At 38.8% G+C, this 17,286-nt stretch overlaps 1 protein-coding gene across 6 annotated transcripts in view; it reads right to left on the bottom strand.

Annotated features, from left to right (window-relative positions):
• LOC131071474 (probable RNA-dependent RNA polymerase 5) overlaps nt 1-17,286 on the bottom strand; it is a 245,886-nt gene that overhangs the window by 48,843 nt on the left and 179,757 nt on the right. The window lies entirely within an intron of this gene.

The following is a 17,286-nucleotide window of genomic DNA, read 5'->3' on the forward strand; positions in this document are numbered from 1 at the left end:
AAAGTATACATTTGAAAGGTACTAGTGGAGTAAACATGCTGAAGACACATTAATTGCAAGGCAAACACATAAATACATGTAAGTCACAAGGCATACATATTAAACACAGATACTGAAAACATATAAGATCTGAAGCAACACAAATCATACAGGACAAAAGCATTCATATAAAGTACACATGGATTAAGCATACTCAACACACATATAGGAATGCACTATTGGCCTTAAGAGAATGATTGTCGAAGTAGGTTTGCCCCGCAGGCGGGCAGAATAATGCTTAGATACCACTGTAATGTCCCTATATTAGTTAAACTTTAAATTAACCTAAATTTACCCAAATCTAAAATAGGTCTAGTACCCCTCGTCGATCAGACTCTTTTTGTATGTTTTTGATTGACTTCAGTTGACTATTCAATGGAGCATTATTGTATATTGACTCAGATTATATGCGATGTTATTTCATGTTTTGTCTGGATTTATGGTGTATGCTTTCATGCAGTATCTTAGTGTTTATGGTTATTGTTATTTTTATGGAACATTATCATGGACTGACACTTTTACCTTATATGTGCGATGCGTTATTTATATGTTGTGTGTTTGCATGTGTATGGGATGCAAGGGAATGATTTTCCTTCACTCACTCCGATGAGACAGGGAATGTCACGATTCTCCTTCATCGGTGTGTGTACCGTGTCTGTATATATATTTGTCTATATGCACGTGTGGTTCTTTGGTGCAGGACATTACAGGTACAAGTACCGGGTAGGTACGGGGTATCGACTCCACCTGGTTTCACAGGTCTAAGCGTGCCTTATATGTTCAATGGGAGTGGAGGAGATAGTTGTTGGACCCTATCTTGACCCGCAGTTACACTCGTGTGAGTGTTGTCAGTCGGTTGTCTTTTCCATCTGGCCGGTATGCGAGTCATAGTGCTTGGGTTTGGTCATTTGTGAGTTGTCATTTGATCATCCTTCGTTGTGCGTGTTTCCGTTTATTTTAATGGTTATTTAATTGAGTAGATGATGCTATTTTTATGTTGGCGTAATTAGTTAATTATTATGCCCTTGAGATTATTGATTTAATTAAATTAATGAGTTGCTAGCATTAAATGGTTAAATTGGCTTATTTCATAGTGAATATTTGTATCATTATATTGTGAAAAGGAAATAAGTATTTGTCTTGCCATTAAATGTTAAATGCTTATGCTGAAAGAAAGTATTATGGAAAATAGAAAATATAAATAAAAGCTTTTCTTTTTACCTTTCCTTTTGACTTTGCTTTTTAATTGTTGGAAAAGAATTGTTTTTGGAAAAAGGGTAAATCTAATTGCTTTTTACTTTTTAAATAATTTAATCTGATTGGTGGAGAAAACTTTTAACCTAGAGAGTTTAGGTTGGAATTATTTTCCCCATATATTCCTAGAAATTCACGGGAATAGAGGAGGCAGAAAATTTGGAAGAGAAATTTGGAAAACCATTCTGAAAGAGGAGCTGGAATTGGATTTGGTTTGCAAGGATTGGGATTCTTCCATCATTTTGCTTGCTAATTTTCTTCAAGGTTGGATAATCTCCTCTTGTTTGAGATTTAATTTTGAATTTTTCAGTTGCTTCCTATGTGAAAAAAATACAAATCTCTTGTAGATTCTTGTGGAATGATTGGAACAGAAGAAAGAGTGTTTGTTATTGTTGATTTTGTGAAACTCATATCATATGTTTGCAGATAGGAAAGAAATGATTCATTTCTCTATTTGCTGTGTGTTTTTGTTCTTGGAAATTAACTTCTTGTTTTACCTCTTCTATTTGGAATAGAATGAATTAGATTTGGATTGATGTGTGCTTTCTAGTATCTATTTGCCCTAGATTTGGGGTTTATGCTGGCAAAATTGAATATTGCCTTTTGCTTAATGCAAGGAATTCTTCCTGTGTAGGGAAGTAAGGAAATTTGATTTTAACCCTTCTCCTACCTGTTGAATTCTTCTATTGTTGCATAAATCTTTATTTAATGGGTTCTTATGTGATTTTATTTCACCATTTACCTTATTGGTAAATATCCCTTTGTAATTTGGATTTGGCACTATGTGTGTGTGTGTGTGTACGCCCATGAAATGAACCGGGGATGAATCGTTTTCATGATACATTGGTTTCATATGCTATGGAGGCACGTATTTATTAAAAAAAATTGATTGACCTTATCTTACCCTGTGGTGGGCTAGTCCCACCACACGGGTCGGTAGTGTCTACTACCCGCAGGTAGCAGTACTACCGATCGGCAGTGTTGCTATGCGGTAGCAACACTAACGATCGGTAGGACTGCTACCGGTTGGTAGCAGTGCTACCTGTCAGTAGCGGCTGCTACCGGCGGTAGCAACACTACCGGTTAGTAGGCCTGCTACCGACGGTAGCAATAGCACTACCGCGCATTGGCCTTGGCCCCCGCATGACCTTGTACCCTTCGTGGTACAAATTTTTATGTGCTATGAACTTAAATTTTATAAAATGAAATTATTTTTAAAAGTTGGTTTTTATGTTAAATAAGATAGTAATTTCCAAATGAATTTTATTATGTGGCTTAATACATTTATCTATGGAAATCAAGGCATGAATTAGTAATTCAAATTGGTTGGATATATTCTGGAAATGAATTGAATGCCTGTTAGGAATTCATGTTTTATTCGGTTGAATATTTGATGTGGATTTCATTCTTGATTGAATATTGATTTGGAAATTGAATAGATGTGAATATCATAGAAGAGTGTTTAATTTACTTTTCAATCAATGTTGTTGCAAGTGCTTATGATGCTGATTTTCTCAAAGATTGTCTGAGTGCGGACTTAGTGAAATTAGCTTTCCTTGCAAAGAGTTATATTGTGTTATTTCTAGCCTGTGGTTCAGTTGTCCTGTGGTGGCATATTTGGTACCTTTGACCAAGTGATATATGATGACCTCGTTGTCTTAACCATGTAGTGTCTTTGCCTTGTGGTTAACCAAGAGTCAGTATGTCCTTGTTTTCACCACTTGTATTTGGATAGTGGTGTTATGGCTGTTTGCTTCGCCATAGGGTCCTCGTGGACTGACCATGTTTGTTTAGTGTCCTTGAGAGAGTGGCTTTCGAATGGGGGTTGCGCCTAAAGAGGTTGGCAGGATGACCCATCGAAACTCAGATAATAAGTGATAATCTAATTAATTGAATAGGTGGGTTGTTCATTATATTAAATAAGATATTGTACCTTGCGCATAGGTGAGTGCTTGTACAGGGCTCATAATGTACTGAGAAGGCCTGGAATGGCAAACCGACCACCTTGTCTTCACGAAAGGCTGGTAGGGTCCGCATGAGACTTAGTTGGAACCGGAGGTTTGGGAAAGGTTACCAAGACAGTGTGCCAGGACCTATGGAGGCCAACCATGGTAACCATCATAAGCTATGTGATGACACTCTCTCTTTAGGTTCACTTGTGTGTGTGATGTCGATTCACTTATGTGTGTGATGTCGATTCACTTATGTGTGTTTGTGATGTTGAGTCAGTTGGATTATTGTGGAGTCATGGAGTCGTATTGTTCTGTCGACCATGTCATGTTTTTTGCTTGCTTGAGGGTCCTCTGCTATCTCCTAGCACAGTGGGGTGATTCCATTTTGGGAATTACATGGTCGGGTGGTAGTGCCACTTCCCATCGGATGTTCTTGTTCGTACCTTCATGCGAGGATTGGCTTGTTGTTCCTTTGGTTCGTGACTCATGTTTATCTCATGTTTGGAGATTATTATTCTTTGGAGACCTATGTGGTCATTGTATCATGAACTTATGTAACCTTGTATTTGGTTAATTTGTAACTTTATATGTATATTGAGAGCCATGTATTGGAAGAGCAATGTAATCCTAGTTTGGGATGTTATTTATCAGTTTTCTTTATGTTATGTGAAAATGCTTAATGAAGAGAAACTATGTTGTATCCTTTCAATCTTTCAGTGGTGTATCTGTTATTGCATATGGCTTCTTATGTTCATTGTGTTAGTGATGGATTATTGGATTAATCATAATTGTGAAATTTATCTTTTGGTTAATTCTTCGTTGGTAACCCTTAAGGAATTCTGGTGTAAGTCTTCCGCTTGTGTTGTTATGGTGCCATGTGGACTAATGCACTTATTATGTTCATACTTTAAAAAAAAAAAAATTGTTTCACCCTTGTCGTGGATTTTTCCTTCGAGGTCGCATTACAATAGGTAATTAAATTTATGGGAGTACCTTTGTATACTGTTTTCCATTAGTATTATATTTATTAGATAAAATCATATTTGTAGGTTAGTTGCCATTCTTTATTATCCAATTCTTAGTGCGCTAGGGTAGACTAGTTGGACAGGGTGTACACTCCACCCTAGGCCAAAGAGCAGATGATACATCCCTCTTGGCTCCATGTGGCATGTGTTAAGCATCCATCATGGAGTACCGTACCCAGTGAGGTGTCCTATCGCCATTCCCCCTCATCACAACCACCACCTCTCTTAAGCCCAAGAGAAGATGCTTCATCCCTCTTGGCCCCATGTGGCAAGGGTTAGGCATCCACTATGGAGTGGCGTACCTAAGAGACGGTCTTGTTGTGACTTATTTCACTCACACATCGCCCCATTTCAAATGGGGACCCCCAGTAGTTTGCTTTTTAGGGTTTTTGTCTTAGATCTGCAATTTCACAAGTCTTCCATTTTCGAGAGTTTAGAGTTAAATTTTTGAGTAGTCATCTAAGCCAAATAGGAAAATCATGCCCCGATCAGTGTCTGCACACCACCAAAGCACTCAAAAGGCCCGAAGGACAAAGATCGCAAATGCTTTGGGTCAATTCTGATACCTTCCTATTTTTTTGGAATTCTGCTTTTTTACTTTTTATATTTTTGGCACTTTGGGACCAATTCGGGAAGCAGCTTTTTGCTTTTTTGTTTTTTTGTTTTTTTGTTTTTTCTGCTTTTTTTTTAAAGTAGACCTAGGGTTGGGTCCCTCAAGTCATGGCATTAGTGCCCATGTCTTCAAAATCGAAAAATTATGTCTCCAAGTGTAAAAAGCAGGGTAAAAACCCCAAGCTAGCGTTTTGTTCCAGATGATCTGGATAAAATATGGTAAATCAAACAACAACAAAGGAAGGCATGGAAAATGGAGGTTGAAGTCCGCCCCAAGCAATGTCCAAATGTAATGTTAAGTCCACCCAAGCAAAAGGTGAGATGGTCAAGACATGTCTAAAGTTAGCCATGCCAAAGGATAATATGGCCAATTAGCAGCAAAGTCCACCCTAGTTTGGAAGATGGCCGGCCAAGATTTTCGCCAAAGGTTTAAACATGTCCAAACAGCCTCAAAGTCCGCCCTAGACATGCATGGCAGATGGAGCTCAAAGTCCGCCCTAAGGAAGGCATAGCAAAGGCAGCCTAAGGCCCACCCACAAGCAAAAGGAAAAACATGTTCAAAGAGTGGATAACGTCCGACCTACCCGAGTAGCACAACGTATAGCACAAGTCAAAGTCTGCCTAGCATGGTGAAGGGTATGTCAAAGATTATCTAAAGTACACCTTGGAAGAAGATAGGACATGGCATGAAGATAAAAAAGAAAGAATGGTCTAAACATTGGTTTAAGTCCGACCTGCACTAAATAATGCAGTGTCTAGTGAAGGTGAAAGTCTGCCCAAGGAGATATGTCCAAGGGCACCTCAAGTCTGCCTAGGCCAAAGAGGAACATGTCCAAACCAATAGCAAAGTCCGCCCTACCCAAGTAACAATATCCAAATAGTTGTGAAGTCTGCCCAACACATGATGGCATAAAGGTTATAAAGTCCACCTAAGAGGAATGAAGAGATGGCGGGACATGTCTAAAGTCTGCCCAAGCATATTGGCTAATTGCCAATGAAGTCTGCCCCATCTTGGCATAAGAAGCCCCAAGTCCACCCTACACATGTAAACACATCATAAAGACTACATTGGAGGAATTGGAGGTGGTAGGGTAAGTTTGATACCATGGGAAATAAAGAATCAAGTCCGCCTAGGTAGAATGAGCATGAAGATAACCAAGTTCATCATGGAGAAGAGGAAAATGGCTAGAAAAACAGACAATTTTGACAAAAAGCACGTGAAAAGATTGATCAAGATTGAAGGGGTTGGAAAAACAAAGTTCAAACACTTAGAATATTTTTTATATTCTTCCAAACTTTAGAATTATATTCAAAGGGAGAATAAGTTCAACACTTGGAAAAAATTTTGAACTTGAGAAGCATATAGAAGGTTCTATGCCAACACGCCCATAGGAGAAGATTGAGTTTCCATTTTGGGAGAAATAAAACAAGTCCAATTTCGATGAATATCAATAAAACATAAAAAACAAAAAAACAAAAAAAACAAAAAAAAAACATTAAGCAATACACACAACACAACACACTTCAAAAAACATCTAAATCCTCCATTTCTGCAACCGCAAACTAGATCTGGCACACCAACTAGCTAGTAAAGTTTTCAACACCAAAACTAGTAATAATGAGAGGGGTTTTGTCCTCAAAAAATTCAGAAAAACTCAAGTTCATTCTAGCAACATAACTATCATTCACGAGTTTCTCATCAAAATGAGCCCTCAACCTCTTTATATAACATTTTCGAGGAAAACATCCAATTTAAAACTATAATAATTCATCTCTCAAAAAACAAAACCTTAAGAAAGGTTACTAACATTTTTCATGTTTAGAGGCATCCTTAATTCCCCTAGGCATCCACGTTTGAGGCACATCATCACCTTTTTAAATGATTATACTTAAGTCATGATTGTAATAATATAATATTAGAAACTTAAGTGAACATTTAAATTATTTTACCCAAGTTGTGGAAAGCCTTGAAACGGCATCCAAATGAAACTCTGATCACAACAATATGATATTGAAGACTTGGGACAATGATTGGAACCAACGGGTGACTTGTAAAAATAAACTGCCTCTTCAAGAAGTTTGCTGAAAACCAAAAAATTCATTATCACTTCTGAAAGTGACATGATGATTCACACTAGCAACCGAGCTCATTGCAAAAATAAAAAGTAAAACCCTGCAACACTGAACTTGTGCACTCGAAGAAATTTGGAGTTCTCCTAGACACATCTATTAGCCTCTGCAAGAGCTTGGCAACTAGGCTAATTGCACACAAAACACTACTAAAACTGGAGACATTACATGTTCACTAGTATACAAATTTATTCCAGCATGACACTTGAAAATCTTGCTAACCCTATAATAGTGGTACCTAAAGTAGAAACCAAATGTTCAAATCACCAGCCAACTCAACACACCCCATGATAAAACTAAAGTCTATTACAGAGGGAAGATCATCTTTTCACAACTCTATTCTAGAAAGATTAGATCAAAAAAGGGTGGAACCAAAATCAAAACTTCAATAAATAAGCAAGCTGAAAAACAGTTGTGATAAGATACCATCATTTCAACCGATTAAAGATGCCACAATGCACACATAAATAGTTCACCAGTTAATGTCTAAGGAAACCAAGAAGGAAATAGAAGGATCCAAAAACTGTATAGGTTTTTGTGCACCTCGTTGATGTCTAGCTCAGCGATCTATTTAAATGGGAATATATTTATCTAGGAAGTCTTCTTGTTAGTGTTCAAATCAGTCGACTTATTTATTAAGAATACTCTGATCAATTCAGCAATTGCCATAACTATCATGACAAAAGAAACAATGAGCCAACTCCAACAAGGGCTATCTAAGCCACACTCCTAGAGTTCCCCGACTAGCTGATAGATCCACTATTTAAAATGAAGAATTACGAAAAGAGATCTGTATGTTGATAAATTCATCGAAATACTGACCTCATTACACACCATTACAACCAAAAGACAACCTAGACTTTTATTCATTTATCCAAGATAGACCTTGGCTTCCCACTATACATGCATATATTAGTTGTCACTCAACAAATAGGATGATCTCTTTGGAAACAAAAAAAATAAGTTAACCATGTATCCTCCTACCTGTTGACGTGTATTTTGTACACAATCATACACAGAATAAAATACCCAAAGGCATCTTATCCTCTCTTGAATAAAGTCTCTAACTACTGAAGATATCGCAAGAAGGATCAGTTAGGGTGACTCCAATGTTCTTGTAAGTAGGGTCTCTACGTGTGGATAAGCACCAGTGGTCGTTGTAATTGCTGTGTCATCAAGGGGCCTTACGTTTCCGAAGAATTTTCTAAACTAAACAAGCTCTCAAAAAAATATCAAAGGGCAAGGTTTGCAAGAGATCTAATCTAGTCTAACCCTAAGAATGACTCCATGTAGACGAGACTTGGCGAGATTCTACCAACTTCAATATTGCCATAAATTAACAACTCAATTGAAATTGATGCGATCTTCTAAGGTAACAAATGATTTTTCAATACGTCAAGTATCAAAGACACTACCACGAAGGTACATATCCAAGATACAACAACGATTGAAGGTTTAAGCGATTCAAATATCTCCAGTCGACCATGCAAGGCGTTCCTACAATCAGCAAGAAGCTAGTGGTTTGGAAAGCGAATCCTACCAAAGATCAAGTCCAACACTTTGTCCTTCGAATTAACACACTACTTTGATTGAGAATGATTCAAGAAAATGAACAACCATGAAGATAACCACGAGAATTGCAATAAAACACCATAACTTCAATATTTTATTGATCTCAAAGCCATCATGTACAACAATTGTTTGAAATTCTTCCCTCAAAGCTCAATCTTGCTACAAAAACAACTTGCTTCTAATCTCTCTAATTTCTCCTTAATCTCTAATTTTTTTTTTTAGTTCTAGTTCCAAAATGAAAAGAAATGAGGATATATATAGCATCCTCAATTACAATGAACGGTTCAAATCGAAAAGAAGATCAAAGGCCAAGATTATGACACCTAAACCCTAATTAGGGTTTTATTACAAAAGTTCCCCCTTTATTGCACAACATTAAATGCATAGCCAATTATTAAATTTGGCACGAAAATCTAGGAGACATAGACCAATGACAATTAAGGTGCCATGTCATCTATAACAACCTCTCATCTAGAATCCTATTCCCTTTCCAATGCTCCTTTTTAGCATATGCAATGAATCTAGACACGATTCCTTCAATCTCAGCAATTGGAATCTCGGGAAGATTCTTCATTCTTTCTTCCAAGTGGATGACCTGATCAAATGCCTGGAGAAGAGCAGCGTCCCAACCAGGTTCAAGTTCCTTAGTCTTCTCAATCAGGAGCATGGTAGCAAACATCCAGTCCCGTTGCTCATCTGTGATAACATTAGCATCCTTGCAAAAGATGACTTTGACTTTATCCTCCAATTCCTGCAAATCCACATCTGTCTCAACTTCGATCCTCCTGCCAAGAATGGTACGTAGTACCTCAAATACTCTGTCCTGGATCGGGTGGATAACCTCCTCAACATGATTGCACCTAGTACTGATGTCCTCCAAGAGAACTTCCTTCATCTGGAGTAAGGTTGACCACTGAAGCAAACTATGAGGTCCTCCATCCATTATCTTTTCCTGTGCCAGGACCTTCCTTGATGTTTGTCTGATTACTTGCAAGACAGGAATGATAACATCTTTAGTATGAGCAAAAGCAGCTACAGTTATCATCAAGTTGTGGATGACCTCAAGAACCTGGATAGCCCTATGAATGGTCTGCATCATCCTTGTTGCAAATTCCATGGCGACTGTATGAGATTTGTCAATCCATGAGCTCATAAGCTAGACTAAACTCCTGAATCTCTCTGCCTCACCAATTGATTGAAGGGGAAGTGCCTGTGTAGGAGATACTGCTGGATCCTGACGTCCCAAAGGTTGATTGAGATGGCTGAAGTATGTTCTCCATGCACCGACCTCTCTCTCAAGCTTTCTATTTTTCTCCATTTCTTCCCTAAGCTTATCTTTCAATGCCTCAAATGAATCGGTGGCATCATCTAGTGTCTGCTCGGCTGTGAGTGGACCAAGCTCAAATGTCTCTACATCATATTCTTTTGCAAGGATCTCACCTTCATACTTGTCCACGGCCGGTGTAGCTATCTGCAATTTTCTGGATCCTGTCTCATCTCTGATCATCTTGGACATCTTAGTAGCTTTCCTCTTCTCTGTCACTTCCTGGGAATGTCCAACGAGACTCTCCAAATCAATCACATTGTCCTCATCCTCGACCACAATTACCTTCGTTAATCTTTCCTTTAACCAATCTGGGATGGCAGATCTTGTTTCTTTAACCTGAATCTCCTTAGGCAATTCTTCTTTTCTGGGAGGAGATGTCACTTCGTTATCTTCCCTATCTTCATGCAACTCATTATCTTGGAGAGATCCACCTGGTGACCTTCGAGGTGCCTGTCCTTCTTTATCATTCTGCACCATTGATTCCATGGATTCCTCCATCTCAAATGTCCTCTTCTCCTGTCGAGAAGATGTGCCAGATGAACGATCTCGGTTGGCCTCTTGCTTCTTCTTGGAGGATTCCCTTTTCTCAGGTCTTTCTTTCCTCTTCGAGCCTCTAGGATGGAGATTGCCTTCACTTGCGCTTCGAAGGTTGCCTTCACTTGTATTTCTGGGAATAGGATTACCTTCGCTTACACTTGCCCCACCTTCAACTGGTCTCTCCTCCAAAGTGAAAGTCATAGCTATGCCCTGTTCTCTCAACTTTTGATGCTGCACATCAACCCATCTGCGAGTACAAGACAAGACTGGAGCCATCAAGGCATCTAGATCCACAACCTCGGGTTCATTCCAATCTAGCTTCACTGATTTGCTTTCTCGATCATAAGATGATTGAAGATGCCTGCCACTGTCTTGAGCTTGGTCGGCCACTCTGTAAATCTTGCATTTCCTGATGAAATCTAAAGGCAATCTAGAATGCATCTTTCTTTTCACTTCAAGATCATCTAAGAGATTCATCATAAAATCTTCTATTTGAAACTCATGCTTATATTTCCTACCGACTGTCTCTTCTATATATCCATGTGGATCAAAGCTCTCTCTCAAGGCAAAGAATGAAAATGAATACAAAGCTAACTCCTTCTCTGCGTCATCCATGGCTAGAGCATTAGGACATACCTCAACTGAATTTCCTAATATGATAGGTACAGGAACTCCATTTCCATGTCTGTGTCTGAATGCCTTCACATAAGCTGCCAACTGTCTAGTTACTTCAAGTAACACTATTCTGTCTGTCGGATATCTCGGCAACATGTATGGAGGTGAAGGACATCCATGAACTCTAATATAAGTAAATTTCGGAAATTGGATAAACCAAGCACCGTACCTCTTTACTAGCTCTTGTGCATCCTGTGATAGCCTATTGTGAATCCCGCCTTGCAACGTCCTGGTGATGTTCATCGTGAAGGTATCATTAACTAACTTGTAGTTACTTCCTGGTGGATGATGCAAGTGGACATAGGAATCACAAACTCTGACGTCACCGGGTCCTCTTCCAATCACTCCTCTGTGAGGTAGTCCTGCATATTCAAAGCTCCTGATCAAGGCATATATGACGTATGAACTCATGTGGAATGACTTGGTAGCCTTCAGTCTCCTTAACTGTACGTCCAAGCAATGGCTAATCATTCTAGCCCAATGAATTGTTCCTTTTCCCTGAACTATCACTTGGATGAAGTAGAACATCCACTTCTCAAAATAGAAGGCTTGAGGAGCTCCTGTGACTCGGTTGAGCATTGTTATCAAATCTTTGTACTCCTCCTGGAAATCGATCCTATGTGGTGTGTTCGGGATCTTGCTCAGGCGAGGACAACTCTTAAGTAACCAATTTTTGTTGATGATGCTTAGGCAAGCATCTGGATCATCTTCGTACATGGACTTGGCTCCCTCTAAGCTTTTATAAATCATATCTTTATGTTCTGGTAAGTGAAGAGCTTCACTTATAGCCTCCTCTGAAAGATAAGCAAAAGTGTCTCCCTCCTTGGACACGATCGTTCTGGACTGAGGATCATAATGGCGAGCACACTCGATCATCAACTCATGGCACTGGACTGCTGGAGGGAAGCCGGCCGACTTAATGATGCCACTTTCAATTATCCTCCTGGCGACAGGTGATGGCTTGCCAATATAAGGGACCTCTCGAAACTTCTTCGTACTGAAGTTGCCCAAGTTGGTATCTCCAATGTTGCTCCATTTCGACACGATCTTGGTCTCCAATTCTTCGTTCTTCTGATCTTCCTTCATAAGAGTTGGACGACTGGTGGATGCTCCCACCTTCGGGGTCGCCATCGTAATACCTACACAGCATTTCATAATAAGTAATAGATTTTGCAATGTATAACTATATATTAGAGATTAAATTTAGGAAACTTCATGATAAGTCTTTGAGTTATCATTTCCTAAAAACGATTGAGCTAATGGAATTTCAAAATTTCAAAATTCAAAATTTAAACTATGACGATCAAAATTCAAAATTAAGACAAGGGATCTTCGCCATACCTCTCTTGCGAGCTAACTCTAAAAATGCAAAATAAGGCGATTGTCTAGACAAAATTTGGAGTTTTGAAGATTTCAACGTGATCTTCCTCAAGCAAACACCTTCCTTAGTAACTTCGCCAACCTTAGGGGTCTTCAACGTGATGATGGCAAATTCGCTCAACTCCAACCTAAGTTCGCACTCCCTTTTATGATGTTTCGCATCACCTTGATGAAATTCGCACCTTGTCTTCTTGATATTTCGCATATGAAAGGATGAATATGATGGTTTGAAATGAGATATCACATCCTCATTATATAGGCGCTCATCCTCTAATTGCACATAGGCCGACTTGGAAATAAGTCAAATAATAACAAAATTTTAAATAAAAAGAGGAGGCCGACTTTGCAAAACATTTAAAATAAACCCAAGCGCTCTTTCTTTATTTAAATTAATAATTAATTAATTGAATGCCTTGTAATTAATTATTTCGATTTTTTAAAAGGCAAAATTAATTAATTAAATGTCTTGTGCGCACTTATTAAATGCCCATTTTATCGAAATTTAGCATTTGAAATAATTTGAAAATGGTGTTAGCGCCAAAACATGAGAGGTGAAAGGGTACAAACCACATCGCTCTGGTCCCTGGGAGAGGGACAGGAGCGAACTTCATTTTGCTCTTGATTTTCACGTCCTTTTGCGTTCAAAGTCACTTCTTCTACGTAAAAATTGGCATTTTAATTGGGGAACCCTGAGCTTGATCAATTCAATCTTTTGAATGAATGTCCCCTAGACCATTTTCGCCCTGGTCCCTTGGTGAGGGACAGGAGCGAACTTTTGTATTTCTCCTTGATCCTTGATCATTTTAATTGCCAACTTATGTCACAAGGCAAGAAATAACTTTATCTATTCATTCTACGCATACTTAACTTGTCCTTTGCAAGGCCAATTTGATATTTAAGTGAATATCGCCCTGGTCCCTTGGTGAGGGACAAGAGCGAACTTTGTATTTTAGCTCCAAATTGTCAACTTTTAACATTAATTCCTTGTTCATCACCTTTCTAATGACATTTCGGATCTTGCATGACTACGCCTTGCTATCGTCTTTTGAAGGAAATGACCAGTTTAATGAATATCGCCCTGGTCCTTGACTGAAGGACAGGAGGGATTTTGCATCTTTGCTCAAGTTGATCACCTTTTGACGTTTGGTTCCTTGTCCATCATCCTTCCAAAGACATATTCGATCTTGTGAAACTTTGCCTTGGCGTGGTCTAGGAAGAAAAAGGTTGATTTCATGAATATCGCCCTGGTCCTTGACTGAAGGACAGGAGCGATTTTTTGTTCATTGTGCTAATCCTTGATTATATCGACTTGCAATTGCCTTCGAAGTATAAAATGAGGTCCCTTGCTCCCTTTTGAACGTTTGAAACGAACGTGGCCTTCAAAATTTAAGCATACTTAGAGATTTCGCTCTGGTCCCTGGCTGAGGGACAGGAGCGAACTTAGGTGATTTCATCATTTTAGGCGATCTTTGCAACTTCATTCTTCGTCGAGGCATTCCAAACATCATTGCCTCCTTGTACCTTGACTTGGAGTGACTTAAACTTGGAGGGAAATGTTAGATAACCTTGATTTCACCTTGGTCCCTGGCTGAGGGACAGGAGCGAACTTGTACTTGTAGGCTCAATCACTTTTTGCCAATGCTTAAAATTATCTTCAATGGACTTGTCATGCTTCCTTTCATTCACCTTTGACATGGAATTCATTTCATCTTGGCGAGAAATTTGTCTAGGGAAGAAATCGCTCTGGTCCCTGGCTAGGGGACAGGAGCGCCTAGGACAACATAGGCCTCACTTGGCGTTTTACAATCTTCAAATTATCTTCAACGGGTTCGTTACGCCTCCTTTGCTTGCCTCAAAGTTAAAACTTACTTGATCTTCGCCTAATTCTTGCCTTATAAGGAAATTCGCTCTGGTCCCTGAGAGAGGGACGGGAGCTACCACTAAAATTCGCCCTGGTCCCTGGGAGAGGGACAGCAGCGATCTTGCTTCTATGGTCCATTTTCCTCATGATGACATTTTCAAGTTATATTCAACTGATAAGATGTATCTCCTTTGTTCCTCTCAAATCGCGAAATCGTTCAAATCTTGCAAGGACAAGGCAATTTTGGATTTTAAGCTTCGGTCCTTCAGTGAGGGACAGGAGCAAACTTTGTCCTTGAGGGCAAACGTTCAACTTCTCTTCGCAAATGACTAAGTCCTGGCGTTCCATCATGTTTATTCCATCTTTCATCACGTCCTTGACGTTTTAGCTTGATCAAAATGAAGTCAGAATGGTCCAGACAAGACATTTCGCCCTGGTCCCTGACTGAGGGACAGGAGCGATTTGTCCTAAAACTCCAAAAAATTCGCCATTTTCAAATCTCAAAATCTTCAAAGGTCTCAATCCGCGTTCAAACGCATCTCCTGGCGACCCTGCACAAGACAAATGAAGCAAATTAATAACCAGGATGCATAAAATATCACTTTCGCCCTGGTCCCTGGCTGAGGGACAGGAGCGATTTTGCTTCCACAGGCCAAAATATCATGATTTTAGAGTTTTAAACACTTGACAAGGCAACAATAAGACTTTTCCAATGTTCGGAATCAATTATCAAAATTTTCAAAATTTGGTCAAAATCATTCAATCAGACAAAATTCCACAATTCCATCATCAACACTTAGGCAAAACTTGGATTTATATTCAAAATTCTGACTGAACCTAGACCAACCCACTCGACCCCCGACGAATTTACCCCACTTCAAAATTGCATCCTACGAGAGGAAGCTCAACAATCTCTCAAAATTGGACTGGACTCTGGCTTAAAAACACCAAAACGGAAACCCTAAAGCTTGACCCTAATCCAGACGACTCAAAAACCCTAAAAGCAGAGAGAGAAACAGGCAAAACCGAGCAAAAAGGAGGGGGTCCCCATTTTAATGGGGCGATGTGTGAAATGGTCACAACACTACCCAACCTGAATCTAATGATTCTCGTTTGTTGCAGAATGAAGCCAATGCCACCTTGGGGAACATATTTTGGCAATTATTACAAATCTTTCTTTGGACGATTACACCTAATGAAAGGTATTTGCACCCTAGCAAGGATAGCTAGAATTTCAATAATTAAAATGAATTTTTTAAGGTTTCAGAACTGCTCAAACTAAAAAAAATCAGCCAATTAAATTCTCTCAAGGGAAACCCTCAACAATAATACTCAATTGAAAGATGATCAAAATCCACAATTGATTGATATGTTACAAATGCACATCTATGACTATTTCTAGGATTGTCAAGTCATAAAGGCAGTCCATATGGAAACATGCACGTATCACATTTATATGAAAAATGATTGTAGAATTGTTAAGCAACCTCAAAGACAACTGAATCCAACAACATTATAAATTGTCAAAGATGAGTTGTAAAACAATTAATGTTGGCATTATTTATCCTATTTCCACTAGTTTGTTGGTCCCTCTATTGCTTATTGTTCCAAAATAAAGAGATAAATTGTGTATGTGTTCACCATAAAAAAGTCAACCACAAGCAGAAATCATTACCCCTTACTATTCATTATCATGGATTGAACACATTTACAGCAAATAAATATTTCATCATTCTTGATGGTTTCAGCAAATAAAATATAATCCATATGGCTCTAGAGAATCAAATTAAAACCACATTTGTTTGTCCATTGTGGGCATACACGTATCGTGTCCTTCACACTGGATTATGCAATTCCACTAAGACTTCCATGTAATGTCCCCTACTTGGAGGCTGCCTGTTTATCAACAATTAACCTACAATATTGAATGCATCATTGAATATTATAACATCTTAATTTAAATGATTAGACTAGTAGGCATTTACTTCTTAATAATACAATTCCAGAACCCTCTATATCAAGGTCTTATCCCTGTTACTTCTCTAACCCAAACTGAGGAGGGAAAATTATTGTGCTAGGGTGCTTAAAGACCAATCAACAAGCAGGCTCCCTCAAGGTTTCCGGATGCAGGCCCTTACCCTATCTTGGGACTATTCCCTCAAGGTTTCCAGCATACCTGTCCTTACCCCATCTCGGGATTGCCTCACTTGTGAGGATTTAGGCCGCCTTTCTCTACACAATCATTCCAATCCTTACCCAGGTATAAGCAGAAGAATACAGGATCAGGCCCTTGATATATATAGTCTGATTCACACATTGTGAATACATATGATATTATATCTATAGACCAATGCACAACTTATAACTAGATTCTTTTACAGGAATGTCTTTTATATCAGATATATATATATGAATCATCAATATATATTCCATCAGGATATCAATTCTACTTCATTTTTCTGCCTTCTCAAGGCTGGAAGACATCTTTATATTCCTTCTTTTACTGGTGTGGAGTCATGACTTTGGCCAAGGATTGTATGGTTTTGAAAGGGTACGTCTGTCCGTTTGTAAGGGCAGTTGCCCTTAGATCCACCGCATCCCTAATCGGCCCTTCATTATTATTATTGTTATTATTTTAATTGCTAATCTAATTTTCTGATCTGATTCCATGATCCTACCGTGATTGAACTGAGTCTCTAGATGATATCTCATATTCATCCCCTCTGCTCATTGCATGCCTTCTCTTGGTTTCTTTTCCACGGGTTGTGATGCTTGTGAGGGAGATGTCTCTTAATTAGTTGACTCTGGCCCATTCATAACTAACCTTCCTTATTTCATTCATCTAAACCGTTTCTCTCTAGTCTTTATTTCCAAATCTAACTAACTATTTGTTATAGATGAGATCACTGCCATAAGGGGAGA

This window comes from Cryptomeria japonica, chromosome 6, assembly GCF_030272615.1.
Source record: "Cryptomeria japonica chromosome 6, Sugi_1.0, whole genome shotgun sequence".
In the NCBI taxonomy this organism is placed as follows: domain Eukaryota; kingdom Viridiplantae; phylum Streptophyta; class Pinopsida; order Cupressales; family Cupressaceae; genus Cryptomeria; species Cryptomeria japonica.